The sequence below is a fragment of the Aotus nancymaae genome, unplaced genomic scaffold (genome assembly GCF_030222135.1).
Source record: "Aotus nancymaae isolate 86718 unplaced genomic scaffold, 86718_ANA_hifiasm-v0.15.2.pri h1tg000008l, whole genome shotgun sequence".
In the NCBI taxonomy this organism is placed as follows: Eukaryota; Metazoa; Chordata; class Mammalia; order Primates; family Aotidae; genus Aotus; species Aotus nancymaae.
In genome coordinates, this window is record NW_026988419.1 from 57964408 (window position 1) to 57969834 (window position 5427).

Below are 5427 nucleotides of genomic sequence, written 5' to 3' on the forward strand. Positions count from 1 at the left end.
CTCCTTGTCACCCTGAAATAACACCATTCCTGCCACCATGTTTAAATTGTCACCAGAAAGGTTAAGTGCTTAGTCCAAGGTCATGCTACAGGTTAATGGCTAAGTTAGAAGTTGAACCCTAGTCTCTTTCACTCCCAAATCCAACCTCTTTCCACTGGGTGAATTTGGTCTCCTCTGAATAATCGGTGGGTAAAGAAGTCCTGGAGACAGTGTACCCTTCCTCCCAGTGGTTATGGTCTGGATGCTGCTTCCTGAAGCGGGCTCCCTCCCCACTTGCACCTCTCCCGAAACACCCTGGCCCAGGGAATGGGTGAAAATCAATTGAGATTCTGCTCCTTACTCCCGCATCGGGTCCCAATTTTTGCCAGGGTTAGAGCATGCAAGCTCAGTGCTCTCACTTGGACACGAGGGGGCTCCCGATGCTCACAAAATCCCTGGGATCCCAGCAAGCGTCCCGCAGCCCCTGTTTGGTAGTATTGGGAAGGAATATGGTCCGTCCTCTCAGAAGTATCACTTAAATGGATCAAAATCTACCATGCTTTGAAAGAACCCTGGCTTAATTACTGGGATTCTCCAGTAGACACGTTGTTTTGGACAACCTAAAGCCAACATTCTCTTACTTTAGTACTATGAGAATACAATAAAAGGACAGGTCCCCACTGTCGGATGGAAAATCGCCATCCTTGCAGCCCAGCTGTTGCTAATGCCTAGGATGTCCCAGAGGAACCAGAACACAATCAATGGTAAACGTAATAAAAAGCCAAGTGATCAAAAATATTCCAAGGCATACAAGAAAAATGGCCCCTATAAATCTGAAGCTCTGCCCACCTCGGGCGCCTCAGCTCACTGACTTGTTCACCTTTGCGGAGAGGGAACAGGCCTGGGTGAAGCTGGCCTCTTGGAGAAGCTGTTGTTTGTTGCACCCAGGAAGCCCAGGGAACAGCAGAAAGAAGGGCGCTGTGCTCTCACTTGGAGACGCCTGGGGCAGACGCCCCAGGTGCCTGCCTCTGCACTGAGGCCTTTCAAAGCTGTGCTCTTGGCAACAGCCTTTGGAATAACTGGGTGCTGGCAACACAGGCTAGGCATTAATATGCAAATAAGAATACTCAAGGCTCCCACCTCATGCTTTTGGATCTTTTTAAAAATCCAGCCACTTACCATGACTAACATAAAAAAGGCAGAAAAAAAGTGGTACGACCTTTGCTTGGTTTCTCCCACCAACCTCCTTGTGCTGGAGCCAAAGCACTTTTCAAACCGGAGAGAGAGGGGGCTGGGGTCTGAACTAGGAGCAGGGACCGCTAAGAGCTACGGATATTTTCACCTCCCCTCTCTAACAAAAGCTTTGCCATGAACAATAGGCACTACTCAGCTCCATCAATCAACCTCAGTTGCTTTATTTTCATTGCTCCCTTGATGTATACAAAGCTAACGTTTGCTACAAAGCCCCCATGGAGGCATTCAGGAAATCCCGGGGAGGCTTACTGCTGGGATGGCTGTGAGCTTGCCAGGCGGCGAATGTGCACATCTTACTTACAGCCTCCTTCCTGCTGCTCTGCCTTCCGTGCCTCTTCCTTTGCCTGCTCCCCTGAGATGGGCCTGCAAGGAGATGCCCCCGAAGCAAGCACGTCTCTATAATAAGATGTGACAGCGAGTTTGGGGAATTCGCTGGCTACACATCATTATAAAAAATTCTGCATCATTATCCATTGCTTTTCTGAGACACAAACGTGAGTGGTAAGGCTCTCCTGTCCCTAGCGCTCTGAGGACAAGGGCAAGCACAGAGCAGGTGTTGACCGGCCAACCTGCCGGCAAAGCCTCGTGCCCGTGGGAGAGGGTCAAACTCCAATATAACCTGCATCAGCTGTCAAACCAAGCCTACTGCAGACAGCTGAACGGTGAAGAAACAAGCAACACTTGGCGAGGTCCTTAGAAGATGAATTACATCTGTTTCAAAATTCCTGGCACTCTTTAAGAGGAATCAGAGTTCATGGACATTTCTTTGCCATGGTATCCTCAGAAAGCAAGGGGGACTTCAAGCTTTTGCTGTAGGGATAGTGCCATAAGATGAAGGGCTGGAAACAGGGAGAGACTCTATTTTAATTGATAGCACAGAACCAGGGAGAGGTAACCTTGCATCAAATGGAATGGAATGACCATACTAACATGGATAAAAAAGAAACCCTCCCAGGTTCCACCTCTGCAGGCTGGTAAACAATTATCCATGTCCCCAGTCCACACTCACTCACCTGCACTCCCCATCTCCCAGCCCTTCACTCTCCTGCTTCTGATCTCTGGCTTTCCTCTTCATATAAAACACAAACGTGCACCTGCTGCTTCTGGAGACACTACCCCTTGATGGGGTTCAGGACAAGCTACATCATGTTCATATGGCATCTTATGGGCACAGGGGTTCACACCTGTAATCCCAGCACTTTGGAAGGCCAAGGTGGGAGGATCACATGAGTCCCAGAATTTGAGACTAGCCTTGGCAACACAGTGAGACCCTGTCTCTAGAAAAAATTTAAAAATTAGCCAGGCATGGTGGCATGCACCTATAGTCCCAACTACTTGGGAGGCTGAGGTGAGAGGATCCCTTGAGCCCAGGAGTATGAGGCTGTAGTCAGCTATGATCACACCACTGCACTCCAACCTGGGTGGCAGAGTGAGATTCTGTCTCTAAAAATAAATAAATGTCATCTTAGCATTTGAAAAATAGAAGCAAGAAGGTCACTTTCACCTCCCTGCCCTGCACTCTCTGGAAGCAGGTTGTAAAACCTAGGAAGGATCTTCTGATCTCCCTCTAGAGAAAGTTATTGGAGAGGTGCCCTCCCTACACACAGAGAAAAGCTGCCAAAGACCCAGAGACACCAAGAAGAATCTGAACAAACAGGCCTTGCTAAGTTTCCCTGGTTGAATACCATTAGACCTTAGTCATTTGTCCTCCAGTTACCCTTCTCCGTGGATAATCCTTCTCCACTTTCCATCAAACCTAAGCATAAAAATACACACTTCCTTGTTTCTTTGGGTCTTCATTTCTGACAGCTCCCGTGTCACATAAAACATGCATTAAATAAATGTACATGCCTTTCTCTCTTGTTACCCTGTCTTTTGTTACAGGGCCGTCAGCCATGAACCTAGAGATGGGTTAGAAAAACTTTTTTGCACCCCTGCATCCTACATGGAAACCTTCTTCAAGGGGTCAATACCATTTAACTCTTTCTGGATTTTATCATTCCTTCTTGAGATGGGGACAAATAGTAGGAGTCACAATTTTTGGAAGGGAAAAGGGAGGCCCAGGGACCAGAGATGACCTTCCCAGAGACACAGTACCAGAGCAACATTGGAGCAGCAAGATCTTCAGCCCTGCCGGCTGAGGTTGTTTCCTGATTGAGCAGATGCAGCCATGGGTTAACTACCCTTGGCCTTTGTCCTTTCACCCACTCTTGCAGATGAGCTGAGTGATCTCAGCGCCTTAGCTCCTTCACTGGACAGGTACTGTTATCTGCATCCCTGTTTTATAGATGAAGAAACTGAGGCATAAAGCAGCCTGCCCAAGAACACACTGTAAGAGGCAGAGGACTGAATAAGGAGGCTTCAATGCAGTCGCATCTCTGCAACACGCTCCACACTGCTTCTAGGCCGTCTCTGCGACTCCAGGCATGATATAATGGGAAGAGCCCCATACTAAGCGGTAGGAGACCTAAGTCTTATTTCCATTGGTCAAAGATGAGTGATGTGATCTCACCAAGTTTCCTGTTTTTGTATTTCTTAAACGGGAGATGGAATTAGATCAGTGGTTTTAACTGTTGCATACAAGAAGACCCATTTTTGTCAATTCTAGTGGGTACCCACATTTTGAAAACTATCATCTCTCAAAATAATTGTATTTATTAACAATTACTTTGTTTTCCCTTTTTTCTTTTAATTGTAAGTAGTTTATTTTGCCAGGAGTCAGACCTTATTTTCCCATAAGTTAACATGCTTCATTTGCCAGAATGGAAGAGAACAATTTGCCTAGCCAGGACTGTGTTGCATTTAGCAAAGGATGAATTAAACTATAAATACAAATGACCTGGCCCTCCATTAGCCAAGTTTCCTAACAGAGGAACCACTCAAAAAAATAAGCACTAGAGGAGTGATGCCACCACTGGCTTGGGAGTGAAAATCCCTCGCAATTGCTGACTGTTAGAAGGGCTGGAACAAGGCCAGAAAGGAGTAGGATATGGCACAGGTGGCTGGGGTCTAGAAGACGATGAAGACATGAAACTTACAAGATGGACGGGGACAATAACTGGGGCTCCAAGAACAATTGATGAAAACCGAATATACAGCGTTAAAATAGAATGTGGACCTAAATACCCAGGAGCACCCAACTTTGTAAGATTTGAAACAAAATTTAATATGAATGGAGTTAAGAGTTCTAATGGAGTGGTGGACCAAGAGCCTTATCAGTGCTAGCAAAATGGCAGAATTCATATAGCATCAAAGTGGTTCTGCTGGTGTGAGCTGGCTGAACGATACAAAATGCATTTAAAAAGTAAGAGATACAAAGTTGTTTTGCAAGAGCTTCAGCACCTAATGATGTCTAAAGAAAATATGAAACTCCCTCGGCTACCTGAAGGGCACCATGGTAGCAGTTATCAAAAAGGGAAACCACAGGGCCTTCCCCTCCTCCCTCATTCAGTTTAAACAGTCTGCATTTTTCACAGAGGTGAATTTTCTAGGTACATCTTGTAGACCTGAAAGTACTGGAAAGAAAACTTCTGTTCAAAGGAAATATATCTTAAGATACTATAAATGATACTAATCTTTCGTCCATTTGAAATATATCAGTTGTGCTATAACAAATCATCATGTCAAGTGTAACCACTGTTCACGTAGTTGAGCTTCTGGGATCAAGAAAGTCCATTTAAATTGATTCCCATCACAACTGGTGGGACACATCTAACTCAACTGTAAAAACACATCACACAATCACCTTGCAGCTGATGACATGGCCTGGGGTCTCTGCCGTCTCCCTCATCCCCTCCCCGCAACAGCCCTCTAGCCTGGGGGAGCTTGTTAGAGTAGATGGATGATTGAGGGTTGCAGCCAGTGGAACTACTGCTGAGTATGTGGGGTGCTTTGCCTGCATCCCTGGTTTTTTTCTTTAAGTCTTAAATCATGCCCCTTCCAAGCCATCCTCTTGTCCCCACACTCCTCCACTCCCACTCTCGCCAAAGCACAGATTGTAACCCCTCCACTCCCCTCTCAGATTGGCCTGTGGTGCGGAATTCAGGGATTTCCCCACATCTTCTCTCCCCCACTTTATCAAGGGTGTTGTTTTTTCCTCCCCCTTCCTCAAGTCTGTTTTTGCACTGTCACCACCCAATACTTTCCATGCCACTTTCCTTGCTTTGGTCAGAAGCCAGGTAAACTTGGAATGGT

The 5427-nt window shown here is 46.3% G+C and overlaps 1 pseudogene; it reads left to right on the forward strand.

Moving 5' to 3' along the window:
• Positions 1 to 377: 377 nt before the first annotated feature.
• LOC105724018 (ubiquitin-conjugating enzyme E2 variant 1-like) lies at positions 378 to 4689 on the forward strand (annotated as a pseudogene).
• The last annotated feature ends 738 nt before the right edge of the window (positions 4690 to 5427 follow it).